The sequence below is a fragment of the Ixodes scapularis genome, unplaced genomic scaffold (assembly GCF_016920785.2).
Source record: "Ixodes scapularis isolate PalLabHiFi unplaced genomic scaffold, ASM1692078v2 PGA_scaffold10__122_contigs__length_95168666, whole genome shotgun sequence".
In the NCBI taxonomy this organism is placed as follows: domain Eukaryota; kingdom Metazoa; phylum Arthropoda; class Arachnida; order Ixodida; family Ixodidae; genus Ixodes; species Ixodes scapularis.
The window spans coordinates 32782495-32808985 of NW_024609836.1; the positions used below are offsets into that span (position 1 = coordinate 32782495).

The window sequence follows — 26491 nt, forward strand, 5'->3', positions numbered from 1 at the left end:
CCCGGGATGCTTGGGATCTGCAGCGCGAGCTTTTTCTCCACCTGTTCCAAACTGCTGTGCGCATAAAAAGAAAAAAGAAAAAAAGAGGTTGTTGATATACCCCAAAGGGGGAGGAATCGGGTGTAGACAGATCAAGTTTGGTAACCAGTAGCCATATTTTTTTGTTTCTTCACTATTTGTCTCACCGATTTGTACGGTTGTGCCAAGTCACTGTCGCCGTGGCCTTCGCAGTGACCAGATGGTCACGGCGTTGGAGGAGTAGAATTCCTCGCTCATCGTCTTCGCATATGGATGGGGTCTGTATGGGCATTGGGAGTGACTACCAGAGGCACCCACGCGTGTGTACGGCGGCGGTTGGGGTGAGTAATCGGTGAAGGACAAGTGGCTCCCAGATGGCGGTGCTCACTTGAGTCACCTCTCGGGCACCATCCTTCGCGCACGCCGAGCTCGTCTTCCGTTCGTCTTCCGTGCCTCGAGTTCGGTGGATTTCCTGCTTCTCGGGTGTCCGATTGAGTCACCCTGTTTCTTGGGAGGCGCCACGAGTCGCGTATTGTTGTTTCAGATGGAACTTTTCGCCGAACCTCGAGCTTTTCGATTATTGTTCGGCGAACGGTCGAACTTCTGGCCGAGTTCCACGAAGTTGGAATTTTTAATTTAACGGTGTTGTCCGACTTCTACACGGAAATTTCAAATTTGTAGAAAAGAAAAAGTTGCTCGATCTAAAATTTTCGAGTATAATGAACAGTATTTTCGCACTATACAATGAACGCAAAGGTGTACATTTTCACTGATTTAGCGGATTTGTAAAAACTTAGCAACCCTCTCCCTCTTTCCCTCCCTCCCTCTGCCAGGTGGCGCAAGCTTTTTTTTAGTTTAGGCACAAGCGCAGAAAAGTAAAACTTTTCGAACGTCGAATATTAAATTTCGAAACCTGCGAACCTAATAGAACTCGAAAGGCGAAGTCAACTGTGTCCACGGATTTGTCTAACCCGGGTAGTGGATGTTCATCGCGTCGTTTCCGTTTTATCAATATAGTATAACTCGGCGAAGCGGTGTTTGCTGAAAATGAGTGATAGGGCGCAGGCGAGCTGGTTTACGTTCATGATTTAAGACAAGCCTGAGACTGGGGAAAACAGGAAGGACAAACACGACGAAATCTCAAACCACAGCAGCAGCTGGGGTTTGAGGTTTCGTCGTGTTGGTCCTTCTTGTTTTCTCCAGTCTCAGGGTTGTCTTAAATCGTGAAGCGGTGTTCGCGCTGAAATCAGTCTTACGTTAAGTTTAATTAACCGCATCGATCCAAAACGAATCAATGGATGAATGGACGCATAGCCTGTGTTTTTTGTTTTTTTTCGTGTCAAGAGGGAATATCTTCGTTATACGAGCCAAACATTAAGGTTAAGTTTTTAATAGTTATAATAGATTCGTTGATGGCGCAATCTACGTCCGTCGTGAATCACCGGGCAGCACCGGAAGCGTGATCACTTCATCGCCACTAGCCTTGCCCAACTTCGCCGGAGCAATGGCCTATTCCATTCGATTGAGTCGGGCTTGAAAAACACGACGGGAATTTTTTTGGTGATAATGTCGCCACAAATACCGACGTCAGTGACAAAGAGGCGTGCAGTGTCTCGATGGTTACGCTCGTAATATTTGCCCGAATTATGTTCGCTCAAAAATGCTAAAAAAAAGAAAAGACCATGGGAAGCAATAGGTTTATAGGGGTAGAATCGTGTAATTTAGCTGCTTGATCACTGTGATCTACCACTCTCTATCTGGCTTTTTGTCTAATCCAACGTAAAGCAACTAAAAAAAAAATGGCAGTCATGCGAAATAAGTAAGTGGCGGCCTTTTGCAGTGTCATCCGTATTGTAGGCGATAGTAGTATACATTAGGGATCGTGACCGAAAGCCAGAGTGTTGTGAAGCTGAGCGTACAAAAAAACGGAGTGGCGTTGTGGTTGATTCGTTGCGTATTCACCGAATCGCAGCCTCTGGTATGGTCCGCTGCGTTATTAGGGAGTTTTCGTAGACCGCGTTGCCCCCTCCGCTAAGCGTTCCGCAACGAAGAAGTTGCTACTGCGCCTGCGCGCCGATAGCCTTGACTGTGGAGTTCCCGCTATCGTAGCGGATTGCGGAGGGCCTTGCGGGACGGCGAAAACGATCTACGAAAACTCCTATTGTTGGGTCGGCGTGCTATCGAGCGTGAAGCTTTCCGGCATACCCGCATAAATGGCTTTGCGCGATCCTAACCAGGCGCGTGCTCATTGGGCGTGAGGAATGCTGCATAAGGCGCGCGATCAAAGTCCCCCTCGTCCACGGATTTCCTAAAGATCGTGAATGACTTGACATTATAAAAATACAGCTACCAAAAAAAAAAAAAAACTGAGGGCCACGAAAGGAACATTTGCGACAGAGCAACAGCTGTACCTCTCAACTTAACGTTATTATACTTTAAAAAAAAGGAAGACACCTTAACAGGATGAAATCGGATGCTAACAGATTAGATATTGTGATTGTGTTTTCTTCCTTTTTTTTTTTTCTTTGCAATAAAGTTTAGTTGCCGGTGGTACAACTTGATCCTGTTTTTTTTGTTTTTTTCTTTTTTTTGTACTTCTTATTTCTATCTTGTTAAACTATTACCAACTGCACAGTTCAACACTCTGGTTCAAGGAATAATCGTGTAGCAGTCAACGCGGGGGGAAGGTGGCATCACTGTTGTTTTGTATCATATAGACCAGGGGTGGCCAAGCTGCGGCTCGCGAGCCGCATGCGGCTCTCCGCGTGTTAAAGTGCGGCTCGCGGCCCCCTCCCCTACTTCCCCCCCCCCCCTTTCACTTCCACGCCTCCCTCCCGGTCATACGACCACCTCCCCAAGTAGAGAAATGGAACACGTTTTGATATCGAAAGACAGGTTGCGGTTTGTTAGTCTTGTGCTACTGCTACCTTACGTATAGACGCTTTACACACGTGCCAAATTACAGCCGCCATTGCTGACCTTCTCTTGTCTTACCGAGATGCCGAGCAACTGAAACAGTAGTTGCCGATCCTCTCCAAAGGCCGATGCTTTACAAAAGAACCCAGTTGAATATAATGTGGCAATAACCTGGCCTGCTATGGTAATGATGAAGTGCAATAAACGAAATAAGAGGAAACAAAAACTGAAGGTCAGTTATGGCGGCGCCCATGCACAGCTGCTGCAAAGCGTCTATAGTTGGACCGCTTATGACTCGGATAAATTGAAAGTAGTCCGAGATTGTTTTTTAGCCCTGAACAAAAGTTTGCCCCCCCCCCCCCCCCCCCCCCCCCCGGCTCTTGGAAGTTTCGTGGTTCTGTTTGCGGCTCTTAGGCTAGGTCAGCCTGGCCGCCCCTGATATAGACCGTTCCACTGACGTCCAATAAATTTCCACCCGCGTGCTGCCTCTTTTGCTTTTTGGGATGTGGTGCGTGTTAATTCTGACCCTGCGTAGTAGCTCTCTTCTGCGGAGTACCACACACACAGTGACGTGATTGCTGCGCCAATTGCGCCAAGGGGCTAACCCTGCTACATCCTGCTACATTTTTTTTTTCTCAAAATATAAATAACCTGCGCAAAAAAAAAAAAAAAAAAAAATGTCGTTTGCCTTTTTAAATTGTAACTAAACTGAGCACCGTATTGAACTTGCCTATATTATGTGGCGCAAGCGGCCAAGCGACACAAGTACCCTCCATGAATTATCCATCCGGTCCTGCATGGTTTTCCCGCCATCTGGCGTTTCGCGCTATCGTCGTCCCGTGGATCTCGTCTCGCGTCTTTTTTTTTGTTTTGTTTTATATTTGCAACAATAGACGCGGGTGTGTGCGGAGGCTCCGACGCTAGAGCGTGCCGGGTACCAGCCATGCCGTCGTGCTGTGAAACGAAACCGCGTTTTTGGGCGGCGGGAGTTACTTTGTGAACTGGAGCACTCGCTCCTGAAAGCAACAGTCGTGAGAAAACTATATTTGGCCCCTGCCTTCAGAGTCACTGTGGTCGCGCGATGTCGGGTGTTGCCGTCCCCACGTCGCTGCGGATATGACGCTTTCTAATGTGAAACTAAGTACCACAGCATGGTCATCAAAATTCCTGTCCGCCTTTTAATCATACATTACTACGAAAATCCCTCTTCAACTCAAAGACTGCTGTGTCGAAGTATTGATTACATAGGTTTCTCTCGGTGGGCTTTCTTTCGAGAGAGATTCCGGTACGTGAAAAATCTGCTGCGAAAGAAAGTTGCTGAAAGAGAAGTGAGCTAAAACAAAGAAGGCAATGTATGCCCGCTGAACCCATGGTTTCGGTTTCGATCGATCAACCGTTGTCTCCGCTCGTGCGACGATGCACGCGCGACTGCAAGCCTGCTGAAGTTGCCCGCACGTGTTTGTGAACTTGATTGCACGGCAGTGGCACTAGCTCCGACGCTTGCAATCTTTTTTTTTTTTACGTTTTCTTTTTTTAGACGAAATTCTGGTACGCCGGGAACCAGCAAAACTGTGGCAAGCGGTTTTTCGGATTCGCTCGGCAACGCCTACAGCACTGTACACTTGTTGGATGTCTCAGCAGTAAAAACACAGGCAGGAGCTTCCGTCACAACACGTCAATTTAGAACACTACAGAAGTCAAAACACAAAGTGCCCTTCGCTTGTACAGCACTTAAAAGGAATATTTTTATTTTTCTAAGAATATCTGCTCCAAAAGTCACTTGTGCTGCTCCGAAACACTGTCTTGGCTGCTCCAAAAGCCACATTTGCTGCTCCAAAACACTGTCTTGGCTGCTCCAAAAGGTGCTCCAAAATGGCTTAGGCCAATCACATCACTGCACACACAACGCGTGCGTCCCTGAACCCAGTACTGGAAAGCTGTAATTATTCGCTCTTCCTCGCGTGAGTTGAAATGTGGTGTCTCCAGGGTGCAAATAGCCCCCCCAATGTCTTCCGCTTTTGAAGGAAACGGCGGCAAGTTTCGCAGTATTTGCGAAATCAAATATACACGCTATCTTCTGGAAATGGCCACTTACGGCACTGTCAGGCTTAATTCACTCTTACAATAAAAGAATGACGAGTAAAAAAAAAAAAAGGAAGGAAATAGACGCGAACCGGAAGTGGCCGGGGCTATCCAATAGATGTCGCCACTGACTTTGTGGCCGAACAGAAAAGGTGCGAATACATGCCCGGGTGGTCTACCATACTTCGTGTCATTACGATTCAGATCGCAGCCGCTATATAGCAGCGTCGAAAGTGCGACGTCATTGCGGTTCTCATCTTTCTGCGCGTAGCTCATCGTCGAGAAAGGCGAAACCACGCCCCGCAGCCGTCAGTGACTAGGTAGAGTCTCTAGCAATATGAAAGACCCATTCGACGAGGTAGTTTCGGGCAGCTTGATAGACCCTTTTTTAATATTCAGCGCTATCTGGGCTTGTTTACCAGAAGCCGGATAACTTTTACCGCGGCAAAAAGTTAACCGCCCTTCTCTGCTAGTTACCTACAAGTACCTAGCCACGTTTGACGGGTGCTGGATGAGCGATAGCTCCGTGTTTTATTATGGGGTGGTAGTTGGTGTCATCTACCGGTTGTAGCGAATATTAGTGGCTTTCGTGGAAAAGTTCCCGAAAAGGGGGGACCCGAAGAACGCGCGCTGCCGGGTTTTCGCAACAAAGCGCGGCATACATTTGAGCTTAAGGAACACCTTTTGTTGCTCGTGGTGTTGGATGAGGTAAAACTAAATTAGCCCTTGTTTGGAAGGTTTCTAAACGTTTGGTTGTATCAAGTGAAGACAAGCTTGGTTGAAATTTTCTTCCAACTTCAAAAGGGGACGACGAAGGTCAGTGCTAGAAACGACGATGAAAAGGGAGCAGTGAAGGGCGGGCGGTACACCGGCAGCATGGTTGGCCAGCATGTAAGAACTGTATATAAAACCATCATAAATTGAAAACCGTGTAATTCGACTCTAGTGAAAATAGACCTATTGCTGAATTACCCAAGCATCGTGGACAACGCTGAAAGTGTCATTCTGCGCTGCGCACGCGCTCGCCTTTCCCGTATAAAAGATTCGAAGTGAATAATCATAAGGGGGGGGGGGGGGGGGGGGGGGGGGGCGGGGCGGCTTTGACGAACGCGCGTGCAAGGCGAAATTTCCCTTAGGCTTTTGCTTTAGAACAGTTGCTACTACAGACGCCAGCACGTGCATCGCGTGTATCTACACTCGCAGCATGGACCTTGGTGCATAGAAAATTTACCAAAAGGTATATCGGGACGCTGTATGCTTTTTCGTGCCATCCAACGAGGTAGAGGGCCTTGTAGAGCGATAGACTGGCAGCTGAAAGTGACCCCCCAATCGGCCGCCGCCATGTTGGACATTTTTGACCTCTAGACACGTGACCTTATAGTTCTACGTTTTAGCAATGTACCGCGCACAGATGATTGCTTATTGATCTTTAATAACAATGCAGACGAGATAAGTTATGTTTCCTTTGATTTAAAGGGGCACTGACACCCCAAAGGTCGTATTCTTTTTTATTGTCTAAAATGAGGCAAGTTGTAGCCATAGACACGCAAAAAAAAACCGCATCGCGAAAAAAATTTTCCCCGCGCGCGAGCGCGCCTTTTTATTTTGGGCGTTTATATTTCCCGCGCTAACCTCCTTGCTTCTTTTGATCGGTGACGTCAAAAATCAGGAAATTTAGAAGCTTTGCAGGCGACATTTCTATAACGTTTAATAACGGCAATCGTAAAACATGTTTTTTAACGCAATGACGAACGCACTACGGCCTTTCTTTTTGAAATACCAAAAATCAGATTTCGGTGTGATGTCGCCTCCTGAATTTCTGTTCTCCCTCGGAAACCTTGGCGGCGCTCGAGCTGAGGCTTATCGCCGAGTCGGGGAAGACCGGTTTTTCCCCGCGTCGGCTCCCTTCTATCCCGCGTGCTCACCTCCTCCTCTCTTCGGGTCGCGGTAGCAACGGCGCTTTGCTTCACAGCGTGGTGCGGAGGTCCGAAAGAAAGTAGAGTCGCAGGAGAACGCAAAATTTGACTCACTGCGCTGGCGCGGATCGCGCGGGAACTTCAAATTCGGCATTTGGAAATTGTTTTTTTAATTCACAAATACTGAATTCCCAAGTTTCGAATTTTTAGGGTAATGTCCCGGCATCATTTTCAATCGTTTCGGATAATAAAATAAATTACGATTTTGATGTGTCAGTGCCCCTTTAAGTCCAAAATGTGCTTTTACGACACAAACTCTAGCAGCTTCGCAATGGCTCCGCTGGATACCGTCAGCCGCGGTGCTGTATTTTGGGTTTTTATCGGAGCTAGACGCTGATCTCTGGGGCTAAAAGTTTTGAAAAAAAAAAATAGCTTGTGATGTTTTTTACAGCGATCGCAACGCAAGTCTCGGCTCAGTTATACGTAAAAGCCTCAGTGTTTGGTACGGTCACGTATCTAATGGTCAAAATTGTACAACATGGCGGCAGCCAATTGGCTAGTGAACGGGATACCAGTTAATCGCTCTAAGCCCAGAACGGGATACCGTTGTATTGCTCTAAGCCCCTCTACCTCGTTGGTGCTGTCAGTACTCGACCTACTGAGTCAAGGCAATCTATTACAGTAGTATACCAAAGACGTTGCGATGCCGACAATTACCGCGTTCATTTAGGCTTAGGAATGGCCAGAATCGAAATACTATCTAAGAAATAGCGGCGAGGTCATTGCTCGTGCTTTACGATTTAAAGGAGCTATGCAACAATTTTTTTACTTTGCGCAAATACCGCTTAAAACGGATCCCTGACGTTAATGACCTATGAAACACGCGTTCGTTTTTCACCCCACGCAATAGAAGTCCAAGAAAAAAATAAAAGAAAAACGAGCAGCGTTCACCCCCTCAACTCGGAGCCAGAACAAGCGGCCACGTGATCTGGAGCCGATTATATGCCGCCAGTGTTGATCATAGCCACGCGGTGGGGTTGGCAAAGCGCAGGACACGCGCTGAGTTCCAGACATTGTTACGGCTCGGCTGTTGTCGTCGTTGCAGCGATTGGACACGGGTCACAACCCGAATGCTTCTCGAGCTAGCAATTGTCACGAGCCCAAGTCGAGTGCCCACGCAATGCTCGGGTCCAATCTATGAACCGCATTCAAATATCGTCACTTGGGTGTACTGCGATCCCCGAGTTACGTCATCAAATTTTGCCAAGGAGAGATTGAATGGAAATGGTCGCTTTTGTCCTTGAAATTACACCGCAACAAAGGAGTTTCTTGGCCAATGGCGTTGCGTGTGAGTATCCTTGAGTCCCAGGTGTGCCAGGAGAGAAAAACATTCCAATTAAATATCGTTGCACAGCTCCTTTAAGTGAGGGAAGGCAAAGCGAAAGCATCCGGGACCATTCATTGCTCACTAACGCGCCCGTTATTGCAGCTACTACGACATATTATTTTCAGAGCGAGCGACGCTCGATCGCAGGGGCACCGCCATGTTTCCCCGCCGTCCTTACCCTGCCGGTCACGTGACTTAAAATTCCCCCTCGTAGGGAAATGCGGTTCACTTTTTTACCGCGCTTGAAGTTAATCGGCTTCGAGCCAACCGGCCCTGGTGGTTCAAAAAGCAGTTTCGCTTTCGACAAACTAATAGCGGTCGTGAAACTGTATTTAATCGGGCACCGTCGCTTTGGCCTGTCAACGGCAGGCGAGAATTGGTTCTTCGATTTCTCTATGATTAAGGTTTTCGATTTGTTTCAATTTCGCAAGGTGTGGATTCCTAAGGACTGACCGGTACAAAGTGGTGACCCTCGAACGTCTCGATTAGATTTCCGTTATCAAAAGGCTCTAGGGTCAAACGTGTGCCGAGAGATTGCTCTAACCACACTCGGAAATCAATGCTTACCCAGATGTTGTACCTAATTCGTGCGTCGTATTGCACTGATGTCTCGAGCGTAGAGACATCAGTGCAATACTGATGTCTCTACGCTCGGTTATACCGTATGTATAACCTAGTATATTTAACTTTCTTTCGTCGGCCTCAAGAAGGCCGCGACTAGAGTTTTACACACATATAACAGATTCACTGAGATGACGATAGGGTGACCAAGGTTTGCCAGTCTGAATTTAAATTGAAAAAGGGCCTATTTCCCCAACAAATAGGTGGACACTTTTTTTCTTCTTTATTTTCCCTTTAACGATGAAGTGCCTTTGGCCTGAAGGGTGCTTATTACCGCCCCATCAACTGCCTCGGCGAATGTGTCATTCTTACTGAAGGGTGACGACGCTTAATGAATTAAAAGCCGTGGCTTTTGGACGGCGCCCTTTTCGAGCGTCCAGTTTTCCAACGCAAGAAACAGACTCGCCCCAATCACGTTGGAAGCATGTTTTGCGTGGAGCATCTGTGTACGCTTTCTTTGCAGACATTTTGTTTTTTTTGTACGACTCAACGTGGCGGTAGCTAGGGATAACACTGCGCTATTCGCGCACGCCTGAAATGACCCCCCCCCCCCCCTCCCCCTTTTCCCCCGACCAAAAAAAAAAAAAATTGTTGTGTTGGGGCCACGCTGTCCATAAGTCGAAACTTCGGCGAGTTTGTCTAGGAGTTGGAAGGTTTCCCGAACCAGTCGAATCCAACCTCCTGGGTTCGGACCCTAGTTTTGACTTGAAGTTTGCGACGTCCCTAGTCACAGTGCTTCCAGGTAGCGAAGCCATTGTTCGACGTTAGCGTCTCGCGGGGGTCGGCGCGCTGGCGAGGCTCGTTGTTGCTCGGAGCCAAGGCTGCCAAGCGCGAGGAGCGTTCTGCGCGGCCTTGCCTCCGGTGCGAGCAACAGCCCCTCGGGACGGAACGGAGCCTTTGTTGTTTTTATGCGTGTCTCGTTGACAACGGGTTCGACGATCCTCGCGTTTTTTTTTTTTTTTTCCTCTTTTTTAAAAGTTTGTTTTGCGCGATGCGGAGAAGGTCTCACGATCAACGCCGTGTGGCGCGCTCGCAGGTTTTGATTTTTAAAATTTTGACGGTCACTCGTTTTGCCTCGAAATCCATTCAACAAATCAATATATTCCCCTGAGCTAGTAAACCAAATTACCGTTCACACTATTTTTTTTTTTCTCGAGGTTAATACAGTTTTAACTTTTGTCTCGGAGACTGAGAACCTCGACTGACCAACTCGGAAAACCTGACGTCAGACGTTTTAATGGGCAGTACAGCTCATTCCAGACGGGTAACGAGGAGTTTGATGGTGTGACAGTATTGCTAACAAAAATCAAACCAGCAAAAAAAAAAAAAAAAAAAAAAAAAGTGCTCAAAATAGTGATTTATTAGAGCCTCTACTGGACTTGCAAGTTATACAAATGACGTTACCCCGATGCGCGGAGAATTTGGAATGTTTTTTGCATCAACTTTATTTGTCGTTTCTTCGACAGTTACCTTGGATTTAGATATGATAAATAGGATGCCGGAAGGAGCAAAGCCTGGGTTTTACGAAAATACGTTCACTTTGGGTAGCCCCAAAAACCGCCGCTTTAAATCAACATTTGTAGTTATTCGTTCGCTCGTTTATTCAATGTGCTCACAAACAGCTGATTCCTTATTGGCGTACTTCCAAAGCGTATGCAGTTAGCGAAGGTGAGCGTTTTGTATAAAGGGGGTGACAAAAACGAATTATTAAATTACAGACCAATATCAATTCTTCCCGTTTTTTCAAAAGGTCTAGAAAAATTAATTAATGATAGAATGACTGCTTTCTGTGAAAAACATGGGATAATCACAGACTTTCAATTTGGCTTCAGAAAGGGTCGTTCAACCGAGTCAGCACTCCTGACACAAAAAGAATTGATTCTCCATGGTATTGAACACAAACTGCTAACACTAGGGGTTTTTGTAGATTACTCAAAGGCCTTTGACCGAATAAACCACGTTACCTTACTTAAAAAACTCGATATCTATGGCTTCCGAGGGGTATTTCTAGATTTGTTGAAAAGTTATCTTCAGTTTCGTTTCCAGAAAGTTGTTATAAACAACAAGATGTCCGATATCAAAGCGATTCAATCCGGGTTACCCCGGGGTAGCATCCTTGGGCCCTTGTTATTTAATATATATATTAATGACGTAATAAATATCGATAATGATACCCAATTTGTTAGGTATGCCGACGACACCAGTATGTTTTTTAATTCTTCCGATATTAGACAATTAATATATCATGCAAATAACGTTCTCGATAAATTAAACCAATGGACCCTGTTGAATTCACTAGCTATTAACAAGTCCAAAACAAAAGCTGTACTTTTCAGACCTAAAAATCAGAAAGAAAATATTGAGAACCCCCTCACGATAGGGACTTCTACTGTGGATATTGTTAAAAGCCTAGGAGTTGTATTTGAAGAACACTTAATTTGGAACAAACACATTGAAATAATTGCTAATAAACTCTCTCGCGTTGTAGGTATTCTTACAAAGTTGCGGTTTTTTCTACCCACTAATATAAAATTGCTTATTTACAATTCCCTGTTTCTTTCTCACATCAACTACTGCCACCTAGTTTTGGCGATTACAACCACGTCAAACCTTACTAAACTACGTATTTTTACTACAGAAAAAAGCCGTGCGCGTTATCACTGGCTCTCCCTACGATGCGCATACCGAGCCACTTTTTAAAAGTCTCAAGATACGTCCAGTTCACTTTTTATATAATGATATACTGCTTAAGAGGTACTATGCCGGTAAAAAAAACTAAATAACAACAACATAGAACAATTATCTAGATTAACAAGAAACACTAACATTTATAACACACGTCACAATGAAACATGGATTATTCCTCATGCACGTACGAATTACGGAAATCAATCTTTATGTTACAGTACCATTTTTATCGAATTCACTTGATAATTAGAAATGGAAAAATGAGTGTTTCATGTTCCATGCAGTTTATATATCTAGATCTATTGTTTCACCTTGTATATCTTCGTGTGCGTTGATTGTTTAATGTTTAGTAAGTGATGCTGATGTTGCGTTACTCGTTTGTTATTGTGTATTATTACCAGTGCTGTTCCCGAATCGTTTTTGCTTGTTTTTTTACATTGCAATGGGACTATGCATATGCAGAGGGGGCTCAGACCCAGTGAAGCCGCACCCTTGCGGCTTTTTGTCAGAGCTCCGTACATCATTTGTTTAGTACTTTGTACTTGGTGATGTTAAATAAACTTTGATTTGATTTGATTTGAATGGTGCTGGGTTCTTAACCGGCCGCCGGCTGTAATAATAATAATAAATAGTAATCTTTATTAGCGATAGTAGTGGTACTCTGGGTGGCCCGCAATGCTACTCAAGGCATTAGGGACCTTTAGCAAACCGTTGCCGTGTAGCGGTTTGCTAAACGTCCCTAATTTCAACCTCTAAACCAGGTTTTATTTTGAATACGGAACCCAAATAGCTTACAGCAGTGAGCTGTTTAGCTTCTAAAACTAAGTTGCGGATCTGTACGCCTAGGAGCGAGTTACTCTCCATCTCGGGTGGAAGTTAATTTATTTTTGCCTAAATCTTCTCCACGTTCGGGACTTCCTCGAAATTATTATCGTCGAAACATAGAACCTTAAAAAAAAGTGTCGTATTGACTCTTAGATACGAGGCCTACAACAAACTGTCGCGGGAACTGAAAGGCGAGTTGCCGGAAACATTTTGAGTGCCCGTGAAAAATAACACACTTCCCTTTCTGGAATGCATTTATTGAATACAAATCCGAACTATAACGTCCAGTTGTTGCGTAATAAAATTACATTTGTTTCAGACAAAACGTGTTCATCATAATTACAAAAGCCTCGAAAGGGGATTCAATTTACAGCACTTGAATGTCTTGAAAAGGAATTCAATTTACAGCGTTTGAATGCCTTGAAAAGGAATTCAATTTACGGCACTTGAATGCCTTTGAAAAGGAATTCAATTTACAGCACTTGAATGCCTCGAAAAGTGATCAAATTGCATCACTAGCGCGTTCGTTCTGTTCTCTGTGGAAGCACGTGACGGCTCTTCGCAGGAGGAAAGCACTCCGATGTTTACGCAGTCACGCGTTACGGTCACGTGCTACGTTGTTGCCTGTTATGGTCACGTGTCAAACTCCACTCCGACCCGCTCATTGGCTCACTGGTACCGCAGTCTTGGCCGTTTGCCGAGTTAAGCTGACGTGCAAGTTCGCAATCCTGGCTATTTTAGTACAATCTGGTTCCGATATCTGCCGGCACTCCTTCATTTCGAAGCCATCCCCTTTTATCTTGACATTTCAGCAGGCTATCTCGTATCGCCGGGAGTACACTTTTCTCTGATAGGGTTCGGTCGCCCGCACGCGGGCGTCCGAACTCGTTTTCGACGATTACATTCCAGGAGAGTGTGGCCGCCGCAAAAGGCGTGGTCGGTCCTCGGGGAACGTACGACCGAAGAGTCTCGGTACGGCGGAATGGTCATCACGGCGGGACGTGCATCATGGCTGAAAGCCCGTAGCAAATGGGTAATCTGGAAAATATTTTAAAAGAATCCAAGTTAAGATTTGAAGGAAAAAAATCCAAGTTAAGATTAAGACGGAAAAGTCCAATCGCCAACAGGACAACATGTCCGCTATTTTATCTCTCATTGTCGAAGGGTTTAGATTGGGATAAGATTTGTGTGTCTTCGCCGTTCCGTGCCGTCTCCAGCTAAATTTAGCTGACGGATGTTCAGCTAAATTTAGCTGGCTGTCCTGTTAAACTTAGCGGGCTAACGTCCTGCCAAATTTTTTTGTGGCGCGCTAAATTTACCAGGACGTGGCACAGTCCCACGTGTTGACACGTGTGACACCGCGGTGCGTGACGTGACAGCACGACTTGATAGCGTGTTTTCGCGTGACGCCACGCTTTCCGGATTTGCGTATACAGGGTATAGATATATATCGCTAGTACGTTGCGTCTGTGGGATGTTTGGGCGGTATAGATAAACATGTATGGGCTTTGTTTTCTCCTCCGTGACGTCGCCAGTGCCGTCACTGGGTCCTCGTTTGACCGCTCTTTCCTCGTGTTCGCAGCTTCCTCCGAGGAATGGGCTCTTTTCTCATACAAGAGAGTCGAAACATGCAGCCCGATGGGTCGTCACTATCGGCGGATGTCTATGTTTAGATGGGCGGTGTGCGCTTCAAGCGCTAGGCGCCTGAGTTATGCAATGTCCGGTATTTTTGGAGGAAACGTTTATTTTTTGTCCTTTTTAGCAAAAAAAAACTTTTTTTTTTTTTTTGTCTGGAACCCGTTTGGAATCCGCATTGTTTAGAAAGCATAATGGAATGCCGCGTGGAATGTTTTGTTTAATGCGGGTGCAGCTTTTTGCGAGTTTTGCAGACTGTGGGTTTCGGGAATATTTCACTAGCGCGAAATTTCGGTATTTGTGCGGTATGCTGTGTGCCTAAACTTACATATTCGCGAAATCTGCAAATATTTTTTTTTTTTCTTTTTGCGAAAATTAAGCTTTTTACATTACTGCGAATGCTGAGAACTCGAGAAGGTACTCCGCACTCATTTGCAGAAAAATAAACTTTCCAGAGAAGCTTTTTTCTTTATATATACTGCGCATTCCTTAGTGGTGCGTGAAACGTGTGTATATGACAACGCCGTTTAGTGAGACATAGATCCGTCTCACTAAATGTTTCGCAGTTTTGTCGTGTTGTTCCAGTTTTCTTGCTTTGTTCCACAGAATCATTAATAGCGAGTTTTAGAATAGGGGGCCCCACAGCTTTGGGTGCCCCAAACAGCTTGGGGTGTCCCACTGAGCATGCGCAGAACTTCTGAGCATGTCCATTGCGATGCCCCGAGCTGCTTGGGGCACCCAAAGCTTTGAGGCCCCCTATTCTAAAACTCGCTAATATCAGTCTAGATGTTTGTTGTTGTTGTTGGTTTTTTTTTGTTTTTTTTTTAAGCACAATACAGTTTTGAGTAAGACTCTAGAATATAGTCTGTATAGGTGAAATGCAAAATATATATTTATTTTAATTCATTTTTACTCAAGGGGATATTTTTGGGGAGCGCGGTGTCGGGAAAATTTGACACCTAAATGTATAAGATGTAAGATGTATGTATAAGAATAAGATGTAACCACGAGCGTTTGGCGTTGTGCTGTCTGACACTCTCTGCTACTCGTATGGCACCTGCGGCGTCTCTAAACGGTCACGGAATACATACATATATATATATAATAGTAAAAGTTGGCGCCGAAGTTCACCAAAAGGTCGAAAGATCGCCATACCAGTCGAACCTCGGGTCTATAATTCATACAGCAAGAGAAACGCTACCACGAAAATATCGAAACCTTTTTCCAGTGTTGCTGCTCCTGTAGCGGACGCGCGCTCGCAACACGCTGAAAAACCAGCAATTTTTTTTTTTCCTTTATTATTGGCGGATTTCGACGTGGCATTTCGGTTGTATTTCGCTTTGGTGGTAAAATGCCCCGTTTCATTTGAAATTGCGGTTTTGTTCGCCGTGGGTGACGGCAGTTGAAGGCTATAGGCCATAAACCGTCGCAGCGGCTGGCGGCATTTGCCATTTTCGCCCCCCCTCCCCGTCTTTTTTTTTTTTTTTTGTGCAGTAACTGCGCAGTTTACAACTTCGCTTTTTTAAGAGCGCGTGCGTACGTCGCCCGGGCGGTATGGTTGTTTGCGGGAGGGATATACGAGCCATAAATCAAATTCCCCGAAAGAACAACAAGGTAGACTGCCTCTGGAACTATTACTTTGTTTCGCTCGAAATTTTGAATTCTATGAAGGTTGTTCGTAAAGTAACGCTCGACATTATATATATATATATATATATATATATCTTATGCTAAAGTATAGATAACGTGTAAAATTTACCTGGTGCAACGCTGGCACTAGTGCCACTAAATAAGCTACACTGCATAGTAACGACACTTACCCATCTTGTGGCTTAAAATCATGGTTGTCAGAAGCTTTAGTGGAAATCACACAAAAACGCTTTTCCGCCCTCCACAATTGTTTAAACAGTTTGCAACAGAGCAAAGACATGACGTTTTTAACACTGAATCCAATGCTGAGAAAATCGCACTTTTGAATCGAGACGATCGGCAGTTGCGTCTGCTCTGTATACGAGCCAAAATGGCGGCGCCCACAACAATGTCGGGGAACGGAGTGCCGATACTCTAAACGCAGCTTATTTAGTGGCTCTAGCTGGCACTTCCTGCAAACATGTGTGCAATATCACGGTCGTCACGAAGGACGCTGCTGTACAGCAATAGTCCGCGAAAATGGCGTCTGGGTCCGACACGCGCAGCTTACGACGGTCAGGAATTAAAATCTTTGCGTCAAAAATAAAAAAAAAGACAAAAAGAAAGCTTGTGGGAAAAGAAATTGCCATCGTTTGTGTGCGGTGTATGGGAGTGGTGCAGTCGAAAAGAGCACGGTTGAAGGCTTGGTTCAGAGAACAGACCCTTTTTAAAACTCCACCCGGCAACAGTGGCGGTCGCCCTATTGCTTAGGCTAGGTGGCGCAAGCTACCGCCCGTTACATAGGGTACAGCCATTCATCCATCCATCCAGCTTGGACACGAAGCGCGTGGTTGGGTCCGAGTCCTCGCCGAAGGCTGACGCAGAGCTCGCGTCTAATACGAGCTCACCCGAGTTCACGCCGAACGTTGACGTCACCCTCGTGTCCAATACACGCTGAGGGGATTTGAGCGAGCAATGGCGGACAGGCGTCGGCGCGGACTTCTGAAAAGGGTCTCGCGGGAGAGTGAAGACAACGAGCTGCGTGATCGGCCGCGATCGGGGCGTCCTGTCACCACCAGCAACACATAAAAGACTGTGACGTCTTCTTTTTTTTTTTTTTTTTGGGGGGGGGGGGGGGGGGGGGGGGAGGGTTCTTTTGCCCCAAACGAAACACATTTACGAAATACCATGGTTTTACGCTTCCCGGTATGCTATTTATTTATCGTATCTATATTTAGAAATGGCAATTGAGAAAACGGTACGTGAAGGATTTTGCCCTAAAGCCAACATTCGAATTTTCCCGCTCTCTCGAGTAACTTGGCGTCCAGTGATTTGGCTCGACTTTGAAATCTGGCTGTATTTTGCGCTTTTTTTTTTTTTTTTTTTTTTTCGTTTTGCTTGCGCGAGTTTTTTAGCATTCATTTGGAAGCATCAGACTTGTTGTAACCAGTCGGGAACGAGCTCCTGCTCGTGTATTACAAAATTTGACGTCCTGTCTCCAGTGTTGCTTCTAAAGCCTCTTAACACTCTCGGACCAATTATTCTTTTTTTAATTGAATAACTTTGCGAAAAAGTATTTTGGTGACTTCTAATTTAGGTTACTGTAGATTAGACGCACCTACTAACGTGTCGAACCAATTTCGAGGCAACTCTGTGACTAGCGAAGTTTCGCCGGAGCTTTCTATCGAAACGGCACTAGAAAAAACAAACAAAAAAACATGTCGCTTGATGGATTTTTTGAAAAGGGGTCTATTATCGACGTTGCCAGCATGTCCGGCTGCCTATAACGGGAATCCAGGAGACATTTTGATCCAGCACGACAGTTTTCGCCCTCCCACGAGTTAGCTCGAAACCCAGGAGGCAGTCCCCGACCTCTTATTGAACTGCGCTTCTGTCCGATCTCTGCTACATAATTCTTAACTGACACCGCCAACTTTTTTTTTTTTTCTCCCATCTATCTGGATTAGTAAAGAATGCACTGCGTGCAGCGTTGTTTGAAATGGATACGTGAGCAAGGAACGAGCTGGTACAGATTGAAGGCTGGCATACTCCATAGTTTCCTGCTGGCGTAAAGCCGTAAAAATTAAACTGACGGGACCTAAAACACACACGCACACGCGCGCACACACACACGCGCACACACGCGCACACACACGCACGCACGCACGCACGCACGCACGCACGCACGCACGCACGCACACACACACACACACACACACACACACACACACACACACACACACACACACACACACACACACACACACACACACACACACACACACACACACACACACACACACACACACACACACACACACACACACACACACACACACACAAGAAAACGTGCGCATTACACATGCACAAATCTTCTATGTGTATTTCATACGTATTGACTCGGCAGTGTTCGAGAAACAAAATGTGTGTGTTTGTGTGTGTGTGTGTGGGGGGGGGGGGGGGGGGGAAGGGGGCAGGGGCACTACTTTTTTAAACACCCCTCACTTTTTTTTTCTTATAGTGTTTTGCTCTGAAACACGAGGGCCAAAGTTAAAAGCTAACGGAAACGTTCGTCGCGCGCGTCCGTATTCCAGGGCGTCGGAAACGTGACGTCGGAGCGCTATCGACAGGAGACTTGTCTATCGCTCGTCAAGACTCGAGTTTTGCGCGGTCTAGATGTAGCAAGCAGTCGCCCGAGCCTCCACTCAATCGATGATACTGAACAACGGCACGTCATTTGCGCGATTATCCCGTGGGCGGTAAGATGTTTTCGTTGCTCCCCCTCTTTGCGGTTCCTGGCCGTGACGTCGCAACCACAACTATCAGTTTCGAACGTCAAGTTCGATGGTGTGTAAACACGTAAAAACACAGTAAAAGCTCGGAGTCGTCGAAGTTCACAGTCTGGCATATGGCTCGTATTTCCGTCGATCAAAGCGGAATTTATTGCGCCGAAGACTTCGTGGTGAGCGTTTGGGCGCTCATGCAGAGCAACGCTTTGGGTCTTGCGCGTTGGTCTACTCCGTTCGACCCTAAGATGAGAGAGCGCTGTGTGTGTGTGTGTGTGTATGCGGGGAGGAGGGAGGGAGGGAGGGAGGGAGGGAGGGGATAATTCACCAATATCGATGGATTAAGGAGACAAGTGCTCGTAGTTGATAGTTGGGTGATTCTGATCCAAGATAATGGACGGTACGAGAATGACCCGTTTTCAAAACGCGAGAACTATTTGTCGTTGTGAGAATCTGAAGTGCAATCGGAAAAGTAACGGTTCCTTTTTTTTTCACGTAACGGCCCATCACTCTTCTTCTCGGGTAATCGAGTAATCTATACGTGCGCAAGACTGCAGTGCGTCCTTGCGTTCCCTCGTCACGAGCAGTTTGCGAGGCACCGCAGCACACTTGGGCACGTCGAAACGCAAATATTTGAACCGGCGTCTGTTTTAAACGCACGGGAAGAAGATTGCCGACATCTGTTTTAACGCTTTCCGCAAGCCTGTGGGGGGTTTCCGCTCGTTGTGCTTCGGGCTCTCGGTTACATCGGAAAGAGGCCGCCGCTGCCGTCTTCTTCCCCGTGACGGTTCCTGGTGCGTTTTTCGGCGTTCCGGCCGATAAGAGAGCGATTATTGTGCGCTGTCTGCTCCATCTTCGACCCGGACACTTGTTGTCGTCGCGCAGGGGCCTGAGACAAACAGGCCGCCCGCCCGCGATCGGAAATCCTCCCCTCCAGATCGTGCGCACGACGAGATAGCGGCTTCCTCGGTACCTCGTCGGCTGCAGGCTGCCCTAAGCTCGACGACCCGCGTGCATTGCTGCTGTATGTATCAATCTTTGGAGTGCAGTGAAGGGGCACGTGGAAAAGTTGTCGTATTATGCGAACTGGAGTCTCCACCCGGTGTTGCGTATCATAGTCCACAAAAAAAAAAAAAAAGAAGTTTAATTTTTTTGTTTTGGGGCTTACACCCAAAGAGCGAATATCCAACACCTCTAGGCTGAATTCTTATCCCCTACTCCCCTTTCCCACTTTTTACGAGTGACCTAAAGTCCGTGTGACGCGTATATATTTAACTAAAGAGGGTGTAATCAATCAATCAATCAATCATCCATCCATCCATTCGATCGGGCAATCAATCAATCATTCTTTGGGTAGTCCGAGCGTGAGATTTTTTATAGACAGCACACCTCGACAAAGGCTCGCTTTCTTAGCTCACAAAGAAGCCTGCATCACAACGTAACTTATCGTAAACACGTCGGAGAGGTTCGGGTGTATGGAGAACGTCCTCGGGAAGACATAGAACAGACGTCAATGAATGTCGTGGCTCGGGACATTGTCGGGACGTCCCGTTCTCGACGTTCCAAGAACTTTTTCGTGCGAACGTTGTACTCTTGTTGATGATTAATTATTGGGGGGGGGGGGGGGGGGGGGGGTGCTGGGAGTTAGGGGTTGGATATGACGCTCGGGACTTTGTAGTACGTTAAACCTTCTCCGAACCTCCTATGCGGGCGTTGCGGAAGATGTCGATAGAAAAGGCCTCTGGAGAGACCTCCGTCGTCAACGTCTAGTGCAGGGGTGGCCAAGCTGGCCTGGCCTACTTTTGTTCAGAGTCTGACGGTACTGTACGTAGGGGGGCACAAGGCGGTACGACTGTACGTATGGCAGTACGAGGCTGTCAAACTGCAAGCTGCAGTATGCTTTATTCTCAAATCCTTCTTTTTTTCCTGGGGAAACGCGGAAAGGGGTGAAAGAGGGGGGGGGGGGGGGGGGGGCGGTGTCCCCTTACGAGGGATCCGCGAGCCGCACTTGGACCAGCAAAGAGCCGCATGCGGCTCGCGAGCCGCGGTTTGGCCACCCCTGGTCTAGTGCTTTATTGTGACTTCATCTGGACGTCATGTAGTAGCTGTAATAACAATTTTCGGTGTTAGACAAAAAAAAAAAATCGCCGTTTATGGAGGCTCGTGTTTAAGAAAACAGTACCTTCAGGGAACGCGCGTGGAGGACGCGATTACTTGGAAAACGTCCCCGTACTGACAAGAGAAGGAAACGAGATAGGGGGGGGATGTGTTTCCCGAAGAAACACAAAAGCAGCCTCACAGACAAGTTCTGTGCGGTCCATGTTCCGGGTCAAACACACTAAGTAAAGCTCTGGTTGCATTTCCTCCCGGGAGTCTTGGGGTTCTGTTCACGGTGATAAACAGCGCACAAGAGAGGAAGACACAGTAGAAGAAAACAGCCATAACAAGGCGCTGACTCGCAACCCAATATATATATTGAGCGCAGAAGAAAGGAAGATGATAGAAATCAAAAGAGCCACGTCGTTAAACACAACACCGATGAAAGGAAGAAATAGGATGATAAAAATCCAAAGAAAACGTGTCTATGGCACGGGATAACACCTTCAAAGCGAACATCATTTCAAATATGCAGCCCTCAACACCCCCCCCCCCCCCCCCCCCCAAAAAAAAAGAAAAAAAAAAAAAAAAAGGGAAGCCTGGCATTTTTTTTTTTTTTTTATTATTGAAGTTGTAAAAAGCAGCTAGGGATTTAGGTTTCCGGTTTTCTCGGTATATACTGAAAGCACTGAGCTATATTTCGAACTCGTTAAAAACCCCGTTCCCCAGAATTTCCGCCCTGATGTTCAACGGTACTTGAGGTCCAACGAACCCGAACCCAAAGCTTCTCGTGGCAATCGAGACGGAAGGTCCAACCGAGACGAAATATCCAACGTGCCTGAACGTTAGCTATTGGATCTCTCGTCTCAGTAGATGTTCAGGCTTGTTGGACATTCGGACGCGGAATCAGAATATCGTACAAAAAGTGCACAAATCTATAATTAGGGTTCCGTGTTTTCGGATACACCCGAAAAACGGCGAAAAACACCCGCCGAAAAATTTTTTCCATCCGATAAACTCCGAATTCCGATGTGCCAATCACCCCCCCCCCCCTCCCCCACCCCACAAACGCACACACACACAAACACGCAAGTATTTTACACTTAATGGTTTGATAAGCGCGTAGAGTCAACGGTCCTGGGAAAATGCCACCACAGTTTTGTTTAAAATTTCGGTCAGGACAACGGGTCATTGTACTTTCGGGTCACGACAAACGCCACTGTTTCTGTTTCCAGTTTGGGTCATACTATTTGTGCTTTAGAGGGAAGGAGAGGTTGTGTTTTTGTTACACTGAAAGGTATGTACCGTAGATTGCATAAAGGGGGGAAGAGGGACAGTTGAAACTTCTCTATTACATCCTCAATTACAACGCGCGGTAGGTTGATGAAAGAGTATGGAATTTATACAAGCTTCCCAGCGACTACCTCTAGGAGTCTATTGATTTTAAGGCATCGAAATTTATGGAAGCAACACTTGTGTGCAACTTTTGTCGTAGGACAAATTAGTATTGCCAGTAGAAATGGCAGACCAACGCCAAATACAACTGAAGAAAATATTAATTGATACAATCGCATTTTTTTTTCTTTTTTTTTTCGTCCAGCATACGTTTACACCCGGTTATTATTTATTTATTTTTAATAACAAACACTGCGAAAATGAACTCCGAATTTTCGGCAAAAAATAAACTCCAAAAAGCACCCTCCGAATTTGACGAAAACCGAACTCCGAAAACACGGAACCCTACCTATAATACACGCCCCTTCATACTTTTGTTTTTCTTCTTATCATTATTTTATTCTAACACGTGTGCACCGAGAAATTGTGTCCGAGGAGGAGGCGAGAGTTGGCGGGCGGTGTTCGAACGCGGAGCTCTGGTTTGAATGATTAGTGGGTAGACATAAAGCTGTAGCTTCTTCACTGCAGTCGTCGAACGCGAGAGCCGTACGCCGGCGTTCCGCGTTCTAATGCGCTGTGCGAGTCCGATGGAGACCGCTACGACTTCGTCGCCGTCGTCCCGGTAGCGAAGCTGACTGTAGGACCATCTCCGGGCAGGACGGGAGCAGGAAACTCGAAGGAGCCGGGGTTCCCCGACATGTACACTGTTTAATACATATTTACAGCATGTAGACGGAATCTGAGAACATTTTGAAGGAGTGATTATAATACAATTAAATGCAAATGTGCGAGCGAGCTGGACAAGAATGACGAAAATAATCTTTGGAGAAAGGGAACAAGGGGGACAAAAGAGATACACAAATCTGCAAACAGAGCAGAGGACTGGTGGGCGACCGAAAAATATCCGCCTGATCCGGGTATCGAACCTGGGACTTCTCCATTTCCAGTGGAGCGCTCTACCAACTGAGCTAACCAGGGGTTAGACGTCAGTAGAGAAAACCGGTTTTTCCGCCGTTCACCCTTTGGTGGCGGCTGATAAAACGCGTCTGCTCTACTGGTGTCTATCTCCCGGTTGGGTCAGTTGGTAGAGCGCTCCACTGGCAATGGAGAAGTCCCAGGTTCGATACCCAGACCAAGCGGATTTTTTCGGTCGCCCACCAGTCACCTAGCTCTGCTTGGAGTTTGGTTTTTTTGTCCTTTGTACCTTTTGTTCCCCTTCTCCGGAGATTATTTCCGTCAGTTTGAAGGAGCTCGCTTCTACTTTTTAACGGGTCGGTTTTTCCTACTTCCCCAAATAGGGAACCAAAGCAGCTGTGTCCGCAGCCAATCCCGTCACCTGAAGTTCACAAACCACGAGGCTCCGCCTTCGTCGCCCTTCGCCGCGCACACACAAACACACGAAGGTCCGAGTCGTCAGCATGCCTTGAGGCCTTATGTGATGACAATGCCGGCGTTCACCCAACGAACATCTCGCCGGACGAACTCGTCGCTAGGGTACCTTCATGTGCGCTCGAAGGCTCTCTACTCGTCGACTTCTCGTGGTCAGGGGAAGCGACGAGACGCTGAGCCGATGGCCGGTCCGTTGTGTCGTCGAGGCGAGGCGGCGAACACTTTGGCGCTCGCGTCTGCGAGAAAGCGATCACCCCTTTCTGCAACTTCTGGTCGGAAATGACCGGGTAAGCCACTAAGTGGTCCGGACTATGGCCGAAGACTCCCGCGGTCTTCGCTCGGCCGATCGATCCCTCGAGACGCGGTTGAAGCCCAGCATTGCTGTCCGAGGGAAGTCCGGGTGTCGAGATGTCACCCCCTTTGAAGACGATAATTGCCCGTCATCGAAGGCTCAAGTTGGCCGTTCATAACGAGACAAAGGCAGCTTTAGGTCAACCCACTAATCGTTCCAATCAGAACTCGGCGTTCTGAAGCCCCCCGCGCGTCGCTTTGTGGGTAAAACCCCCGTATTCTCGATCCAATTCGGGTCCTCGGTGTGAGAGTGAGCTCTCGCTCTCCGACGTCCCATTTCGACGGTCGAGCCCTTTTCGTCTTCAGCCTCCGAATTTGTTTTCTTTCTCGGGCGGACCCGTGCTTCCGCGGACTTTCCCCGCTTCTGTCGCCCCCAGGAAGTGGCCCGCTTCGTTTTCGTTGCTTCTCGACCTCGATGCGATCGACGCGCGCCTCCTGGGTTTCTCCTCTCGCGCAAGGTTGGAAATTTCGGTAGACCGGCCCCCTTGCGACGGGCCTCGTTTTCCACCCGCAATCGCCCGTTGGTTCTTTCGCTCGTTGTTTTTTTCTTTTTTTCTCCACTTTGTTCATTTGTATATTTATTTCTATGGTAGCCCAAATCGCGCGGAGGACATAATTATTGTAGGGAGGTTACACCTGAGGGAATACAAGGCATGACCCACTTTCGGGGACATGTGTGGAATAAAATGTTTTCGACGAAATATCAAGATTTTAATTGTTTTGTGCTCTGTGATACCCAGACAATTACGGTCCTCGCGAACGTTACTATATTTTGTCAGGAAAAGCGGAAATGGATCATTTTGTGAAATAGGCGCTGAGGATTCAATGCGAAGTAACTGCAGAGCCGTGGTAATACAAACTGTACGCGCCCAAAGGTTTAATTAGTACTTTTTTATTATTTTATGACTTTAATCTAAGATATTCCCGGAGAACGTTGCGATGTTTGTTGTTTCGTTGTTGTTGGACACCCGCAAGGCGTTGATGTCCAAGAAAGTTACGGACGGGTGTTCGGGAGAAGCCAGACCCGTGTTCTTCTCACCGCAAGAATAAACCGCGCGTCGCCGAAGGCATTATGAACAGCATAGAACAGCGAGACGAAAGTATTTTGATCTTCCGAACTTTCTGTGGCATTTCAGAAGTAGTGAAGTGTTTTGTGCGTCGACAGCTTTGATTGGCGCTCAGAAGTACGCACGTGCGCCCAATGCTTTGACTTGCATGACCACAGAAACTTGTATCGGGCAAATATGGCGGTCTTGGGCAGGTTATGCTGTGCCATGTGCCACCTCAGCGCACAACGCTCGAGTTTCGGCGGCCAAGCGTTGAACTCAAAGTGGTTTGCTCCGATGTTCATTCACTACCTTTCAAACCGGCGGCGATTTGTTCGCGTAAACGAGCTTGCAGGGGGTCGCCCTTCTTCGGGGAAGCGGGGGAAGGACTGCGGCGGTGAGGAACGTCGATGAACGCAAAATGTCTCGTTCACGCTGTAACGTGGTTTGCGTCCGCCTGCTGGGTAACACTCTTCTACGACATTAACGACAGAGTCACAGGGACGACTGCTCCATCGCGCCAGCAGCGTGTAATCACGGAAGCCACAAGGGACGAGCAAACATCGCCAAATGAGCTGTTTCGTTCAGTTCAGTGCTTTCCCACTGGGTGCCGCCCGTTTTGCTGGAGTCGCGATATTGCCCGCACTAGAACTACAAACTAAACAACCGACACCGACGAGCCGAGAACATGTGCAGCTTGCACGTGAAGGTGGCTTCGTCTGGCTTGCGATCTCGTCGGGCTTACTTCATGAGCACCGAGGGACTGCAAGCCTGACAAAGAAAAAACAAAACAAAAACTAGAGTACGTAACGAATTTTTTTTTTTGATAGATATTGAATTGGAATATTTCCCGAGTGAATTGAGCTACACGATCGTGCGCTTGGTTTCTAGTTTTGAAAATATCCAGCGCGTTGGCGGAATGGTGGTACTTGAAATCTCGTAATCACGCTAAGGACGAACCGAAAAAAGATTCTACGAATAAGTCGAAGCTAAGGACGCACTGGCAAAACGGCTATTTTACAAGAAGCAAATAGCACGAGAGTCTCCATAACATGCTTTGTGTGACCTCGCAACGCACACAGATGCTCTCGTTTTAATTTAGAGTTAACGTATAAATACTCCTCTAACTGATATTTTCTGCCGTGAGGGCTGCGATGTGATGACATCTGATACTAACTCGCTCCGGAAGCGCCTGTGTAATCCGTCATTCCGTACATTCATTCCCACAGGGAAGGAAAGGGTGCTTTCCGATGAAAGCCATTTGGTCTGAAAAAAATAAGTGGTATGAACATAATAAAAGGAAGAGAGAAACGTTAGGAGAAGCAAGCATGTCGTTTGCGTGGAGTTGGGCGTTGATCCAAGACGCGTTCCAGCATGAATGAAGTGTCTGACGGCAACAATTCCACGAAAGACTACTACAACGGCCGCCCCTACCTACTACCAACTCCGCATGGCGATGGGGGCGAGGCGGCGAGCCCGCGAAAGCAGCCCCAGGCGAAATAGCCGCTCATTTCCTCGAAGACCTACGTTTTTCTACTACGGACCTATATTTTTGTAGTGGAAGGCCGTTCTCGAACAACGCGCAAGCTAAATACAAAAGGAAAAAAAAAATTGTTTGCCTTGGATGAGCTACTGCGAAATTCAGAGCTGTACCGGTTCTGCTGGTTTGCTACGCTCGGCGAACGGGAGATTAAAAAAAGAGAGGAGAGA

The 26491-nt window shown here is 46.9% G+C and overlaps 1 protein-coding gene across 1 annotated transcript in view; it reads left to right on the forward strand.

The window, feature by feature from the left end:
- The window catches only part of LOC8036056 (transcription factor kayak), a 45107-nt gene that overhangs the window by 8600 nt on the left and 10016 nt on the right, over positions 1-26491 (forward strand). The gene's annotated exons all lie outside the window — the stretch shown is intronic.